The following is a 17,276-nucleotide window of genomic DNA, read 5'->3' as shown; positions in this document are numbered from 1 at the left end:
ATACTGCTTGTGTGACTGAGGGCTGCCCGGAGAGTGTGAATGGTGTGATTGAGATGCACATTTTGATTTTCCGTGTATAGCTTAGTTATTTTGACTGAGTGTGAGTGCAAGAGTGGTTGAGACACGTGTTTGAGTGCAAAACAAGTAAGGAGCTCTATCCACGTTTCTGACCTTGGGTGGCTAAGGCGGCCGGAGAAAAACAAAGTAATTAAAATTGCAAAATGGGAAATGGAAGAAGTAAGCCCTGTGAAAAATCGCCCTTTGGTTGTATATTAAAACATTGGAGGGATATTGTAGGACAGGGTTGTACCTAAAATAGAAGGAAGTTGATTAAATATTGTAATCAGTGGTGGCCTTTGTATAAATTGGAGAGTGATGCGAAATGGCCTCAGGAGGGAGGAACGTTAGATTACAACACTCTCCTGCAATTAATGTTGTTTCTGAGGAGAGAGGGAAAATGGGACGAAGTATCATATGCAGACATGTTCTTCGTCCTCCGGGACAAACCCGAGTGGCAAAAGGACTGTGGATTAGTACCCCCTCGGGATCCTATGGTACTAGCACTAGAAAGAGTGCGGGATTAACATCACCTGATCTTTGATTATGGCTCTAGAAAAGGATAAGGAAAAACACCTGAGACCTAAACTAGAAAGATGTTCTTGTTGAAATTTTTGTATTAAAAAGCCCAGGTTGTGGTTCCTTCTGTGGAGCAACCAGAATGAAACACGTTGTTAAGATAAAAACTTGTACTAATGTATGTAAAACCTGAGGCGGGGGGGTGGGGGTGGTGGAGAATCAAAGACCTTGTGAAAGTGTTGAAGTATTGGGGTGAGTTTGTACAAACCCCCGTACCCCCTCGAAGGTGCGACTGAGTCATGCTGGGACGCATGGCAGGGTGTTTGCTGTTTGCCTGCGAAGGCGTGATATGTAAGAACACAGAGCAACAAGTAGCAGATTTGCATTCAGGGTAAGAAAGAGTTAAAACAGAAGTGCTGTTGCAGAGGCAGGCCTGTGTAACCTGCAGAGCAGGAAGAGCATCTCCTGCCCCGAACCCTTCTGGTGGTGAGGAGGAGGGGGTTGCTGTTGCTGACAATTGAGCAGAAGGACCTGACAATGTCACCCCAATTGCTGCAGCATTTGCAGTACAACGGGACCGGTAACGGCCCCTCTAGGGCAGGGAATGGGTATGAGGTGGAATTTTAGTGAATACAAAACCAACTTATTTGTTAAACTTCAGTAAAAAAAAATAATTTGTTACAGTTGTGGGAGCTGCTGGCCACCAGGAAAACATCCTGAAACCTTTAAAGTACAAACTAAGAAAACAAATAATGCCAAATTCACCAAAATCTTTGTTGGGATGAGATTTATTAGAACATCTAGGCGTTTAAAGAAGGAGAAATGAAACTAAAAGTTAAAAATGATCAAGTAATTGAAATATTGAGTTTATCTTCAATTCAACAGAAAAGAGGAAAAGAGGACCTCCCTGAAGTAAAAGAAATTTTTAACCAGCTGTATCTGAAAATAAATTCCAGGAAAGGTGAAAAATGCTTTACCTGTTACAGTAAAAATGATAAGGGGGAGGCTTGCCCAGTTCAGATAAAAACAATATCCCGTGGTCAGCAGGGCTGTGGGGGATATTGGCACAAAAACTGAAATAAAACGCACTGTGTAGTGGTTCTACTACCAATGTAAATCTGTGTGTTTTGCCATGGCAGCGACTTGTTATGGGATGCGCAGATGAAACTCTGCATTGACAACAAAGTACAAGGAATAAGGTTGGTCAAGTGCCTCCTACCGTAGTCAAGGGCAAGACTGGGTTGGCCTCTGTGTTTGCCACCAAGAAGAATCTTGAATTCTGCTGTTGGCTGCAAGCCAGTAGGTGCCGAGTGGTGGGAACATGTGCCATGCCAGACCTTGATGTGAGGAATGGCCCTCGCTGGTATAAGAGGGTCATCCAGGAAGGAAGAACATAAGATGGCCCATTGAGGCACTGATTTGGAAATTGGAAACCGCCTGGTCAACCATGAGGCCAGACAAGTAACAGAGGAGGTAGGAAAGGAGGAATTATCCTTAATACCAGATGATAAAATCCAAACTGTAAGTACAGATCAGGAGCCAAACTATTCTAAAGAAAACTTAAAGGTAATTCAGGACATGAATGATAAAATAAAAATAAATAAGTGGACTTATTTAAGGGATGGTCGTATAGTGGTACCATCCAATTCAATATTGACCACAGCCCTATTATTAATAAGACGCATTGGGGAGCTGATACTTTATATGAAAGTCTAAATCAGAAATTGATTGGGGGAAACTTGTATACTGTAATAAAACAGGTGACTCAACAATGTGAAATGTGTTTACACAATAATCCCAATACAGCATATAAAATAAAACTAGGGAACATTAGTAGAGGAAATTATCCAGGACAACAGTGGCAAGATGATTTTCCGAACTCCCAAGAAAAGGGGGGTACCAATATTTATTAGTTATGTCTGATATGTTTTCAGGCTGGCCAAAAACCTTTCCTTGTCGAACAAATAAAGCAAGAGAGGTAACGAAGGGATTGTTAAATGAAATTATCCCCCGCTTTGGGGTTCCGGCAACAATCTCTTCCAATAGAGACTCACACTTTTGTGCCAAAATAGTACAACAAGTGAGTACAGTATTGGGAATAGATTGGCAATTACATACTCCTTATTACTTCAATGTTCTGTTTGGTGCTGCCGAAGAATGATCAGAAAGCATAATGATCAGAGAGCATAATGATAGTTTTTAGAACAGGGGGGATTGAATAATGAGCTACGTACAATGAGTGATGAATGGTATACTACTTTTTTAGAAAATGATGTGCTTATATATAATTATTCAAAGCTGGGAGGTGTTCAAGGACCCTTATTGTCAACATGATGAATACACCAAGACCCTTAAGTGTCAGCACCACGGATGTACTAGACACAAGGTCCTTGGATTTGTTATAAGGGCCATCTGGTCCTAAGTTTCTGTTGTGTATATAACGCTACCTAAACAAGGAATTTGAATCATGCTCATTAGTCTATCTAGGAAGAGAGTCTGCGCAGAAACAAGAAGGTAAAAAAGGTTCACTGAATCACCTACAAACCTGCAAGACCACCCCATTCCAGGCAACGGACTGATAAGCTAATTAACATACTAAGCGAGAGTAAGCGGGTTTAGGTAACGAACTGTGAGATGGTTCGTCACTTCAGGCATGCACGCTTGTGGAGGAGCGATCCCCCGTGCATCTGTGCGCAATAAACATACCTACTTTATAACTTTCGAGTTATAGAGTCTAATTCCGCACGTCAGTATGATGTAATGAAATGATTTAAACAGAGTAGGCATTTGCAGTAGAAATACCAGCTTGGGTGTAAGTCAGTGAACTGTTTTGCCTCTCCGCAGCATTACCTTTAATGTTCGTTGTTGGAGGCAAATCTGTCCTCCCAGAGGTATCAGCCCAGGAGAGAGGGGAGGCTGCTGCAGCCCCCCCCCGGCTCCGGCCAAGGAAGTGTGTTCCAGTGGGCACACGCGTGCCGAGCGGGCATGCCCACCACACACACGTGTGCATGCAGTTAGGGTCAGCGCTAGGTTATGCGGTGTACACACCCGCACAGGCAGGCAGAGGCAGCCCCCAGCCCCTGGTGCCTGTAAGCACGCCGCAGGGGGCTGCGCTTTTCCAGCGCCGGGTGGGCACCGGGGCCCGGGGGGCAGCGATCTCACCCGGGCTCTCAGCAGCGGAGCTCGGCAGCAGCCCGGGCTGCGAGAGGGGGGCGGCTCGGGGGGCGGGGGGACACCCGGGGCGGGGGGACACCCCTCCCGGCCGGCGGGCGGTCCGGCACCGGTGCCGCGGGCTGGAGCGACCCCGCCCGCCCCTCCGTCGGGGACAGCCGGCGCTGGAGCCCGGCCGCCGCCCCCCGCCCCTGCGCCGAGGAGCGCTCGCTGCGGGGTGCGCCGGCGGGGCCGCTGTGCCCGGGCCGCAGACCCCGCACGGCAGCCGGGGAGGGCTCCGCCGTCCCCCCCCGCCCTGCCCGGGGGCGGCTGCGGGAGCGGCGCGGGCGAGCCGGGGGAGCTGCGGGTGACGGGCGCCCCCCGAGCGGTTGCGGAGGACGGGCACGACCGCGGCAGAGGCCGCGAGTGCGGCGTGAAGGTGCCGGTCAGCCGGAGCCGCCTCCCGCGGGGGGCCCGGGCTCGCTGCCGGGTCTCCGCGCGGTCGGGGCTGTCGCTGCCGAGGTTCGAGACGTTTCGCCGCCGCCCCTCGGCCCGACACGCTCCTGCGACGGCGGCGCTGGCCGTGCCCGGCTCGGGGCAGGCGTTGGCCAGCCGGAGAGCGGACCCCTTTTCCGGGAGAGGCCGGAGCGAGGCGGCGAGCACCGGGGAGCGGGCAGCCCTCCGCAGGGGGCGAACCCGGGGGCTGCGCTGCGGCTCCGCACTCGCGGCTCCGCCTCAGCCGCAGGCAGCCCCCGCAGAGCCGCCCCCGGCCCCGCACCGCGCCGCGCCGCAGGCAGCCCCCGGCGCCCCGGGAAGCGTTGCGGACCGACGGCTTGCACGTAGGTGGTCAGCAGAAGGCAGCTCTGCGCCTTAAGTGGCGACGTAGAGAAAAGATGTGAGGGCCTGCAGCGAAGCACAGCAGAGGGTCCGGAGGACAGAGCGTGTTGCAGGCGCTTGGCAGCACACGGCCTCGGGAGAGGGAACAGACGCCATGGGTCAAGCTGGGGCATAAGGTAAGCTCAGGGAGAACCAATTGGTTAATGAGACCAAACAGAAATTACTTGAACTGTGCATGAACACTTCAGTGAAACTAAAGACCGCTGTGCCTTTAAATGGGGACGAGGCTCGTAAGACCCAGTGAGGATTAAGTGTGACTAAAGGTCATCGTAAACGGTTTTTCCAGGTGTATAAAGTATTTTCCTGTTGCAAAGAGCTGTGCTAGCTTTGTGGGTTTGCCCCCCAGCTCCCATCCCCGCAGACACGCGTAGCTGGTCCCTCGGCCGTGCGGGTGCTCGATCCGTTGCACGGCGGGCGATGGGATCCGGCCGTTCGACGGCAGCATCAGGTCCCGAGGAGACGGTCGCTGCCAGCCCCGGCCGGCCTCGGTGCTCGGAGGGGCTGCACGACGTCCCGGTGCGACAGCGGCCCTTCCCGGGGCTCACCCCCCGTCTGGGTGCTCGGGGGGTGGCGGCCCGGCGGGTGACGGGCCTGCCGGGGTGGGAGATGCGGCTCCAGGTGCTTTGGCCGCCGGCCCGGACGGTGCTTTCGCCTCTCGTTACGCGTTCGGGGGAGGCAGGAGGGTCGCCGTTACCGTCAGCGAGCCCGTGCTGCCGCCGCTGCCCGGCGTCGGGGCTGTGTGGCATCCCGGGGTGGCGGGGAGCGGAGCGATGCGCCTCGTCTTTGCAGGGTGCTGAGCTGCCCTTCCCCGGGGCCAGGGCTCGCTGCCGCTTCCAGCTGCGCAGGATTTGGTCCCGCAGCCTCAGTGTGAGGGCTGGATTTTCGCGAAACGAGGAGGAACTGCTGGCACCTTCTGTACTAACGGTCGGCTTGATTTCTTGCTGTGCTTTTCATACATTTTTAATAGCCAGGTGGAGTACAAATTGTAAAGGAAACTTCATACACAGAGTTTTAAAGTTTGAAGAGAGATTATTCACCCTCTAGCTGTCGTGAGGTTTCACCTCTCCTTCCTGGCAGGACTGATCTTCCAGTTAGAAGTGAAACAAGGTCAAACGGTTAAAAAAAAAGGTTTGCTTCTGTCAGGGCGAATCTAAATCAATCAAATTCCCGGGCACCAAAGTGTGTTGTGTAACAAATGTGTGTGCAAAGGTAAGCACGTAGCTACAGGTAGCAGAAGAGCATGTGCGAGAGAAGTTGTGGGACTTCTAAGTTCGAACACCTTGCTCTTTGCGCTGTTCTTCTGCAGATTTGCCTGGATTTTAAGTATGGACAGAAGAGGGAGAGAATGAACATGTGCATTTGATTTGCTTAATAGAAAATACCTTGGCAGAAACACATGCTTGTGCTGTGTATTCTGTTGGAGTTTGGCTTTTTAAAATACTCATATGTTCTGTCTAATGAAAAGCTGATAGTATCTCCCATTCACCTAAGAATATGTTCAAACATAGCTTGAGGTATGCTGCTAATCACGTTAAGAAAAATGTATAGCTTAATATCAAACTAGCTAAAGTGCAGTCACTGGGGGATATCTTGGTGCTTGTAAACTTTAAATTAAAGAGTGCTACGAGGCTGGATTACCTGATAACCAGTACAATTGAAACAGCAGTATAAACCCTTTTTTTTGACGGAAGACCGTAGGTAATTTTGAACAGTGTAGAATCATAGAATCATTTAGGTTGGAAAAGTCCTTTAAGATCATTGAGTCCAAGCATTAACCTAACACTGCCAAGTCCACCACTAAACTGTGTCCCTGAGCACCACATCTACATATCTTTGAAATGCCTCCAGGGATGGTGAGGCCACCCTGAAACTTGCCTGGGCAGCTGGTTCCAGTCCTTGACAACCCTTTCAGTGAAGAATTTTTTCCTAATGTCCAATCTAAAACCCCCCTGGGGCAACTTGGGGCCATTTCCTCTTGTCCTATCCCTTGTATCCTTGTTGGATCTGGTAGAAATGATCCCCAAATGGCAGTGTGTGAAGGATTAATTTAAATTCCAGATTCCCGTTGCCTGGCATTAGCAAAAATAAAGCTTTTGTGTTATTTCTCTTAACAGTTAAAAATTAGATGCAGGAAAAATAAAGAGAAACACTTAAGTTCTGAATTTCCCCCCCCCCCCCCTCCATTTACGTTTTGGTAAAACAGAACTAATTTTCTCTCCTATCTGCTGTGCATCCTGCTGCTGAACTAATCTTTTCTATGCCCTAGATTGTTATTAGCTTTGTTTGCTTATTACTGAAAGATTTACTTTCTAGGACTCCTTTTAATTCCATTTGTTACTACGCTGCCTTTTGTCTTAAATGTTATTTTTTTGTAGTGTCCTTTAAAAGATTCTTGGCTTTTTCTAACCTGGGACAAATTTATAGTAGCCTGGTCAAGTTTTCCTAATCATTAATGATCTTCCCAGCAGGATATGTTCTTTGTCTTCTTCCTAACATGATTCAGGACACATTCTGTTTTAAAGTGCCCTTACCCTTGAACCATTGTGCTGGGATTTAGTGTATTAACCCAAACTCTAGTAGATTTTTCTTGAGGCTTTTCTCTGTCACTTTGCACAGCACTCATAAGATACCTGCTGTCAAAGTGCTTGCATTTTAGTAATAACACCTTGGCATTGTTAAAGTAAGTATGTTTAAATTTTCCTTTGGCCGACTCATCTGTTTTTAATTCCTTAAATATTCAGATTTCTTCTGAGACAGGTCGAGGAAAGGAGCACTTGTTCTTTACAGATGATGAAATAGCAGAAATAAATGTGTAAATAGGCATGACCATTAGGGGTGTTTCTATGGGTGTGTCTGCTATGCCCAGAATGGTGTAAGAACAGTTATCGGCTTTGCAAATTTGGCTGTATGACCATATCACTATGTTTAGAGGTGCAGGCGTCAATAGATGCAAGTGTTTTCACAGAATTAAGAAAACCATCTTGTCCATGCAGTCCAGCCATAAATGATGCACAGAACAAAAAATGATAGAAAAAAAAATGTCTTTTCAGACCCATATGAGTAAATAGAGTATTCTGTGCTGTCCTGTACACGCATGTGTGTACATGTATTCGCAGCCAGTGAGTCATGGCTCCTAAGCCTGATTTAAAAACTGAATGAGTTCATTATAATCCCCCCCCCCCCAAAAAAAAAATATCTGAGGAATCAATCTAATCTGCTTTACTAAATGAACATGTGAAAGTGCTTACTAGGGATAAACCTGGGGACTATACATATTTCTCTCTTTTTCCTCAAACAGAATGAAAACACCTTTGAGACAATAAAGGAGTTAGAAGAGGAGCCAGTGTGTCCCATTCAGTATTCTCTGTGTATCTGCATGCACCGCTTCCCCTGTTTGGTTTCTGATCTAGACGGGAAGGACAGGGAGGGTGTAAGGACATTGCAACTCTCAGAGAGAAGATAGGCTTTTGTGCTGGCTTCAGCCAGTTCTGAGCTCTTTGGGGCTTAAATCTCCCCAGAATGGGTGTGATGTTGAGTTCGTCTTACTCCTGGGCAAATGGAGAGGAGGAGGGGCGCCTGGAGGGAGGACCACTGGCACAGGGGACACCCTGAGCATCAGAAGTTGTTGGAACCACTGATGACTAGAGCTGTGACCAGGGGGGACCTCTCAGATTTCTCTGCATGGGGTACCCCAGTTGCTGGGACGTACATGAAGCAGAGATTGTGCGGTGTGGTGGGAGGGTGACTTGGTTTGCAAAGGGGGAGCTCAGGCCAAGCCCCTGCAAGGCAGGTAGAACTGCAGATCCTCCCTGTGCTTCATGTTCACCTTGCCTATGACAACGTGCCGCAGAAAAGCTGAGCACAGCCCTTTGCTGATGCCCAGCAGCTTGTGCTCCCTGCTGTGCGCCTCTGAAATTTTTTGGTTGATTGTCATTTCATGGAGAGCTCTATTGTCCCCCCAGCCAGGGATACTGCAGCAATAGCAAACCAGGGCTTCTAGTTACTCCCGGACGCCTGCCTTCCTGCCCCCTCTGCATCTCCCCAGCTCTCACAGAGGAGGGGTTGCCAGTGGTGCCTTCTTCAGGCAGGGCACATCTGCAGCTTCCCATTGAATACCCTCCTTTCCTTTGAAAGCCCTGCCTCTTTCTGGCGGGTGGGGTTTGCTCGTTTCCGTGAGCGCTTTTACAGGTGGTGGTGACATGGGAAGGAAAGGGACATACAGTGCTGGAGGTAAAGAGCCGCTCTGCTTCTGTTTACACCGTGTTTGTACAGCTGAGGTGGATACAAATCACGGGTGGCTTTGCTGGAGAACTTTGCCAGGGATCTAACTGACCGCCTGTTTGGGAGTCCCAGAGCAGCACGTTCAGTAACAGGAGATCGCTGCGCTGCCTGCCCTTGCCGTTGCTGTTGCGCATGCGGCAGTAAACACCTCCTCTGCACAAAACTGAGTCCGGGTAGAGTCCATGGAGACAGTGTTGGTAAGAATCCCAGATGCTGCAGAAAAGCAGTCTGAGGTCTCAGCTGAGCTGTACTGCTTCAGAAGGGAGATTAGCCATAGATGCGTACGTGCTTTCTTTCTCAGAGAGGGGGAGGATGGTGTGGGATAGTCCTTTGCTCAGTGGTCCTGTGGGCATGTGTACTGGAGAGGAGCCATCACAGGCCACCTCTTCTTGAGCAAGCCACCACTCTGGGACGCACTGAGATGCTCAGCAGAGGCAGTTTAGGAGCGACAGGGGTGGCTGGTGATCTGTCCCGCTGCTTGGAGGTAATCCCCTCCATACAACCCTGAGATGCAACGTACCCAGCTAGAAGGAATCCCAGTAGAGATGGACAAAAAGATGAACACGTGCAGGTATTGCTCCCCAGCAACATGCAAAAAAATTCATCAGCAGTACATATCCTGGCATGTATCCGTTCATATGGAAGGTGGATATTTATGGTTTTTAGTGTAAGTCACAAGTTGTTGGACAGTCTGTTTTGCCTTGGAACGAAGCTATAAAATTAAATTTCGCAAAGCAACCCGTGTTTCAAATCCGTGGACAAGGTGAAATGCCATGTGCATGAGAGTGTTTCTCATCAGCACGGATCTTTGCTGTCTCTAAAGCAGTGCAGGCTGGGGCTGTGGGTGCTACTGGAGATATGCAGCCCGCCTGCACTGCAGGAAGGTCATTCTGGTCTGACTGTCAGATGGAGCTGTATGTTGTGCAGTATTGTACGTGTTGTGCCAAGCTTTCTGCAGGTAAAGAAAGAAGCAGTCATGTTATTTGACAACAGCACTCACAGGTGATTCTATGAAGAAATTCAGGGAAAATCTGCGGTGTATGTGATTTTGACTATTAGTAATGTGTCATTAATTTAAAAATAACCAGTGCAGTTAAAGAGCATGGGTGTTGGTCAGAAATGCCTGGTTTCTCATGTGTAAATTCACCAAGTCAGACGCACTGATGCAAGTGCCTGGATGAATCGGTAAAACAGGGCTGGGCTAGCCAGGGTTGGCACGGGCAGCGTGTGCAACATGTAGTTGTTTAGGCAATAGCTCTAATTCAGAGTTATGATGGAGGTGCTGAATGTGCTTGGTTTTGAAAGCACACAGTCTTCGTTAGCTTCAACGGAAACTGCAGGATTCTGCTGTCCAAATCAATGAAACTGTGAGATACAATCCACTGTTCAGGAAAGTCAGAACATGTTTTTAAGGAGGTCTCTGTTGGGAGGTAAAACCGCTGCTGAAGCAATAGCAATGATGGAGCGTGTGTAAAAGAGCCTAGGGAGACCCGCAGCCTTCTGGAGCCAGGCAGAATATTTCCTCTTCACTTGAGCTATTCCTCATGAAGGGAAGATGCTTCCTACAAACTGGGTTTTGTTCTAATGGAAATAGGTGACTGGTGAATAAAGAGGGCAGTGGAGAGTTGTCTTTTTCCCCATTTTTGGAAAACGGAATGCATTATTGTTCCAGTTTAACAGCAGGTGGCACTTGGTTCCAGTGCAAGTAGTTATCACTTCATTCCCTTAAAAAGAAATCCATACAATTCTATCGGTTCTGATTCTGAATCAAAGAATGAAAATAGCTTCTGAACAGGGTCTTGACTAATAATTCATGTGCTGTGATATCTGCATGGTGTGTCTTCATTGCCTTTCACTAAAATTCCTCTTTCCTGTGAAACCAGTTGTGTTTGTGGGTTTGGGATCTTTTTTTCTTTCCTCCCCTTGTTCAGGGAGCAGTAGCCCAGCACAGTTCCACTTGATTTTTTTCTGGTGGTGTTACAACGAACATTGTGCAGTCCTCCTAACTCTTTGTCCATCAGTAATGCTTTCACTTTTTTTGTTGTTCATGTTTTAAGATACTGTTTTCTTTCTAAGGGCTGTATTTTTGTTATGTCTTGCATCATGAGTGAATTCAAAGTACTTTCAATGGCGTAATACATTTTGTAGTGTAATTTTGTGAAAATGCTTCTCTATGAATTAAAAAAAATAATTCATTTTAGATTATTTCAGGGGTAAACCCTGAATTAATCAATCTTGGATGTGGAGTTTCTGTCTTCTAGAAATACATGAAGCTTAACTTTGTTTTTATAGGTTGAGAACGAAAAAAGCAAACAAAGATGTTCAAAAGTGCAGGCCGTGGCAAAACAGGAATGTGTGGATAAATTAAATAACATCACTAATCGGCAAATGAAACAAAAGATTACTGTAAGGAAGAATGACTGTTTGAAAATGGAGAATGAAAACACGATAGAAGAAAAAGACAAAAAGAGTTTTTCATCTGGGGAGAGCTCAAAATTGATTAAAATGCCAATGAAATGGTAAGCTAAGGAAATAATCTCTAATTCTTATTTGTAGTACTATGTAAGTGTCTTAGGTTTTCTAATACTGTAGTAGTTGAAGTAGTTTCCTCAGTGGTGAAAGCCATAGTGAGTAGTCCACTGCTTCTCAAAAAATGAAGAAAATTTCTTTTTAGAAAACACGAAGTGCATGATGGAGGTTCAAATTTATTGCCTGCTCTAAAAAAAGAAAAGGGGAAAAAAAAAGTAAACCCCCACCCAAATTCCTGTGATTTCCTTGTCAATACTGAGGCAAAATGCATCTTCAAAACCAGAACTGAAGACTAGAAAAAGCAGTTATTTTTGTAGGAAATGGCCACCTAGAAAAGAAAAGTAGGAACTTGCGCTTTGCTACTACTCCCTTTTTTAGGTGATTTTAGTGATCTCTGTGCAGTTGGTGTTTTCATTAAGTTAATATGCCCTTTGTCAGGAAAAGATGATAGTATCAAACCAATCTCAAAAGTCTAAAGAAGGCACACATATTTTAATGTAAACCTAAGCAGGAGTTTTTTCCTGTCTGTTCTTCAAAGATGAAGAACCTCTCTGCTCTAGATGCTTTCTGTACTGTGGCTATTTGGGTATAGTCCAGCTTAACCTGGATCTAGCTCAGATTCCATGTGTCCCCCTGACTCCTAGGGCAAGGATTTTAAATACTTGGGTATCTTTCATGATCATTGCAGTCAGGTCTGTGATTTTATCATAGATATTTGTCGTCTCAGTTGTTTCTGGACATCATCTTAAGTATGTCTGTTTCACAGAAATATTTTTTGCAAACCTACTCACTTGGTGATTTTTTTCTTTCTTTCTGTTTAATGCAGTAAAATTGCCCTGAATGCCAAAGTTGCAAACAAAAGTAAAAGACAGCCTTCAAAGCAGAGGGCTCATCAGCAGATGAGCTCATCCAGTGGCAATCATGGTCAAGTACCGGATGATAGCACTTCCAGTGAAACATCTGAGGATGAAGGAAGGTATGCATATAAGGAATGTTACAAATACAACTTACTGATAAAAATTGCCCTGAGAGCTGGAAGCAAGTTTGGATTTTTGTTGTATTTTGGGTTTTTTGGCAAATCTGATGCATATGAAGATTCTTGTTCTTTCGTGTGACCACACTACCTGATGCGCTTTGTGTTGACAAACACTTCTTTTTTGTTTAGAGTGCCTTGAGCATGCTGGCCAAGTTAACGATAAGGTCACGTGCACAAATTCTGATTAATTACATGAGTGTGTGCACAGGCATAGAAGTATTTCATGTGTTTAAAAAGGGTGAGGTATCTCAGGTTTTTGCACTGCAGGTATCTCAGGATTTTTTGCCCTGCTTCTCGCTCCACCTTTTCTCTTGCAGCTGTGTACCCTCCTGACTTCTTGCCCACCCTGAACTTACTTGTGTGGGTTGTGGCAAAGTGAGAAAGAGAAGTTGTTGACGCTGTTCAGCCCTAGGTAAAAATCTGGTGTGTTATCAACACTGTTTTGGTCAGAAATCTAATACACAGTGCTGTGTGGGCTGCTGTGAAGAAAATAAACTGCATCCCAGCTAGACCCAGGACAGCAGAGAATCCAAAATTACAGTTCTTTGACCTGTAGGGGAAGGATTCTCAGTACTGAAGAACTGCCTTTTCTGGTGGCCAGCTTTCCGAAGAGGGTCTCAACACAGGCAAGAGACGAGCTTCTGCAGAACCAGAAGCAGGCAGGCTGTGTCCGGGCTGTGCTGGATGTGGTGTGCCAGACAGGAGAGGGGGTCTCTGCCTGTGCACTAACTCAGCCAGGGCCAGAGAGGTGCAGCACAGGCAACGCACAAAACCGACAACACGCTGTGCAGGATACAACAGGGACACATCATTTTCTTGATGTCCACAAGGCCGAACCAAAACCTGGTTCATGCTCATCTATGACCCAGGCACGTTCCAGGCTGTCTGCCCTCCCTCCTCTCCCCTCCGTGTGTGTAGCTCTCCACATTACTCTTGACCTCTGCATTGATCCTTTTTTTCTGCAGCCACTAATTCTTCCCACTGACCGCAGGATGCCCCAGATTATGACCTCCAGAAACTTTGCGCTAGCCTTTCCTCTTCCTTTAGTTTTCCAGAGGGAGGCAACACCCAGTCTGTTATTATCCCTCCCATGGCTGGAGCTCTCTGGTTAGGGGCTTAGGGTGGTCTGTCAGTTGTCCAGGCTCTGCAGCCACCGACTGCCTCTTGTACCAGGGAGATCCAGCTTCATCTGGAAGCCAGAGCGGCCACCCAGGCTCAGCCCACCCCTCCCGCCCACCCATCAAAATAGCTTTGGGGACCATGCTGAGTGCAGGAACGTGAAAGACCGGCCCTGCTTGTTTGCCCGTGATGTGACAGTCAAGCCACGGGATTTCATGTGGAAAACACCAAGGAAGTAAGAAGAAAGAGCAAGGAAAAGCAAATCTCTGAGACGGTAAGGTATTTTTCTGTTTGCTTTCCTTTTTTATCGTTAGTGTTTGTTGGGGGTTGCATTTTAGTCTGCAGGACTGTGTCACAGCCCCCGGACACACAGGAGAAACAGACACTTAAGGCAAACAATGTTTGCCTCATTAGCTTGCCCTTCTCTTGAGTAAGTTCACAGACGGCTTGTAAGAAAATGTCAACGTCCCACAGAATCTGTAGTATCTGAAGCAGGAAAACAAACTCCTCTTTTCTTGCTGGTGCTTAAAGACAGTGACAGTCCAAAAACTAATGCTCTCTTCCATTTGGCTTAATGCATATGTGGTACGTCTATTTCAATAGTGGAGAAAAGTGATAATTTTATAGGGAGATCAAAGCTTCAGGCACACTTACTGCATGACTAGTTTTCTGCTCTTTCCAAAGCCACAGCTAGTCACAGTTGCAGTATCAGGTGCATCATTCACCCTTCCACTTCCGTCTGCATCGGGACTTGCAAGCAGTGAGCTGCAGACACAGCATTTGCCGTGCACCGAGCTTCATGTCTTCTAGCACCACATCTCAGCATTCCCTTGCAGAGTTCTGCGAAGAACACGTGCACACCCACCAGCCCTGAGCCCAGCCATCTGCAGGAGGATAGCACAAGAGAAAGTCTAAGACCCTCTCTGACTCCCTTCCACCACTCAGAGGCAAATCACACCATCAGTCATCAGGGGCTGGTAAAGACTGAACTTTTCTTCATACCTTTACTTTGGTCCGTCTCCATTTTCTCTGCTGTTTATAAATTTGACATGTTGAGGCTACCGCTCATTTGTGATCAATACCTTTCACAGTGAAGTGACTAAGAATATAAATTTCTTGTGTCTGCCACCTACTACACTGTGCTTTACTACAGAGCAGGACATAAAACAAGTTTATGGTGCCATTTTATCACTAAGGACCAAGTGAAAGCAACCTGAGATGGGAGCTGTGAGAGAAAAGCAGAGCTTGTTTTATAAAGTATAGTTTATATTCTTACAGATTTGAGCATTACTTTTTCATGGCAATGAGGCTTTGGGTTTCTTGTGTTTCCAAATTAAAAATATGATGCACAAATGGGCCATACACCAAACTCCTCTGTAAATTTTGCTATGGCAAATGTCAAACAGGGACAACGGTAGGGAAAGTGTGTTTTCCTTTCGCTTTCAGGAGTAACAAGGGGCATATAAATACTTAACTACTTTTGGGTTTGGGACATTTTCAATAAGGAACACCTGGGGAACTAGTTCAGCTTCTTAACCTTAAGCACAAAGCAAGGAACAATTCCACGGTTAGAGCTCAGGCAGAAGAAAACAGAGCAGAGGCAAAGAAGCCCAGCAAGCCCCACTGTTCCGCAGGGGGCAAGGTGAGGTCTGCGGAGAGCAGCAGGAGCCACAGGCAGGTGCAGGCAGTGGTGCCTGGCAGGGGCGGCTGCATGGGCGACATCGGCCCTGGAAGGTGGGAGATCAGCAGGGCGAAGGTGGAAATAGTATCTCGACAAGGACAGAGGAGTAGGATTAATAGTAAGAGTGGGAAATGAGGATAGCCACCCTCCTTCAGTTTACAACATCAGGAGAGCTCCCAAGATCTGGTAGGGGCAGCAATGCAGCAACTGGGGAAGCGAGGAGGGGCTGCGTAGCAAGGGAAGAGCCAGCGCACCTGCTGGGAAGGGTACGGAGAGAGGGGCACATGCAGCTAGCAATTACTCAACTTCTCCTTCACAACTAGAAGGGTCCTGGTGGCCTCTCTGTGGCCCTCATTAGCAGGGAGGGATTTGGGAAGCATGCAGCTAGCAAAAGAAAGGACAGTCCGCAGGAGCAAACCATTCCCGTTCTGCTGAGCTCAGCAGCCACAGGGAAATCTTAGTTGCTTCCAAAGCTTTCAGTGAGCAGGAGCGTGCTGCGGCTGGACTAAGGCTTCCAAACAGAAATGACCTTACGTGTTTAAAACCTGTGTCTCAGCCTGAACTTTCTTGGCCTCAATATACAGCTGACGGGTCTTTTTGTAACTTTGCTGACTGGGATATCATCAGTTAGGCACAACATCTGCTGTCGCTTAAGAAGAGAAGCTGTTCCAAGTGTCCTGAGGGGAGCAGACCATAAGAAATGGCTGCACGGTGTCTAACCCTGTGTCCTGTTGCCAGTCGTGGCCACCAGCAGGTGCCTGGGGATGCAAAGCCTCCAGTGACACCTCCTGGTATGCACTCTTGCCAAGAATGTGCAGCTTATGGACCTCTCCAGAGGGATTCAGGAAAATCTTTGCATTTATTAGCTCAACAGAATTTCCTGTCCAGGCTTTTACACAGTGTCCTCTTGAGATCGTGTAAATGGCCATCATTCATAGCATCCTACAGCAAGGCTTTCCACCAGTTTAACTACATATTGTATAAAGATTCACCCGGTTTTGTTCAGTGTGAACTTGCCTCCTGCGAGCTTCATTGGCTGAACCCTAATTGTCCCACAGGGAAAGAAAATAAACAATAAACTTCTCTGGCTATTTATGCTTTTATATGCCTCTGTCACATATTGGAGCTTTTCTGGGCTGAAGAGTCCTGGTCTGCACAGTCTTCCTTCACATGGAAGATACTCCATACCCCTGATCTTTGCTGTTCTCCTATGAGCTTTTTCCCACTCTGTCTTTATGAGATGAGGCAAATAAAGCAACACATTTAATAACTGGGTGCAAAATACATCTAAACAGTTTCTCAGTTTTGTTAGCAGCTTCTGCAGTCCTTGACAGTTGCTCCATCCTGAATAACTTCATATTATTTGTAAAGATCGATACCTCATCTGTCATTGATACCTACTCCTAAGTTGCTCGTGAAGGCGAAAAACAGCCTTCTGACCATTTACTGAACGTTTACCCTTATCTTCTGTTCCCTGTCTTTTACCCAGTTATTTAACCATGCAACTGCCTTCCTCCTTATAATGTCTGAATTTCCTTAAGAGCCTTTGGTGAAGGACCTTGCCAAAAGCCTTCTGGAAAACCAGCAGTCAAGCCCCTATTAATATGCTTGTCAACTCCTAGAACCTGCAGGTTGGCGAAACAAGACTGCTCATCACAAAAGCCACACGAGTCTGGCTCAGTATCTATATAATGGTCCAAATCTGCATTAGATACAAATTAAATTTCTAATACAAAACCAAAAAGTCCCAGACATTTGATGTGCGGAAGGAAGAAGACAGAAACAGGGCAGTCAGTAATACTGTTGGAGAAGAGTGCTTCAGCAGAGATGGTGAAAAATTACGGAGGATTAAGAAATATTTCAGAGGGAAATAGAAGTAGCAGTGATGAAATTTAACTTGGAGTAAGTAAACACACATTAGCCTAAAATAATCCCATACTTCAATTACTGAGCACAATTACTGTGCTCTAAGTAGGCAGAACCTCTCCATAGGAGCAAACATAAATA

At 46.9% G+C, this 17,276-nt stretch overlaps 1 long non-coding RNA gene across 1 annotated transcript; it reads left to right on the top strand.

Annotated features, from left to right (window-relative positions):
* The first annotated feature begins 4,397 nt into the window (after window positions 1-4,397).
* On the top strand, window positions 4,398-12,325 carry LOC129735189 (uncharacterized). Its single transcript, XR_008730605.1, has 3 exons — window positions 4,398-4,739; window positions 11,197-11,423; window positions 12,260-12,325. It is a non-coding gene; the product is annotated as an uncharacterized LOC129735189 (long non-coding RNA).
* Window positions 12,326-17,276: the final 4,951 nt, after the last annotated feature.

Source organism: Falco cherrug, unplaced genomic scaffold (genome assembly GCF_023634085.1).
Source record: "Falco cherrug isolate bFalChe1 unplaced genomic scaffold, bFalChe1.pri scaffold_49, whole genome shotgun sequence".
In the NCBI taxonomy this organism is placed as follows: Eukaryota; Metazoa; Chordata; class Aves; order Falconiformes; family Falconidae; genus Falco; species Falco cherrug.
The sequence above is the reverse complement of the archived record's forward strand: the minus strand, read 5'-3'. Positions and strand labels throughout refer to the sequence as shown.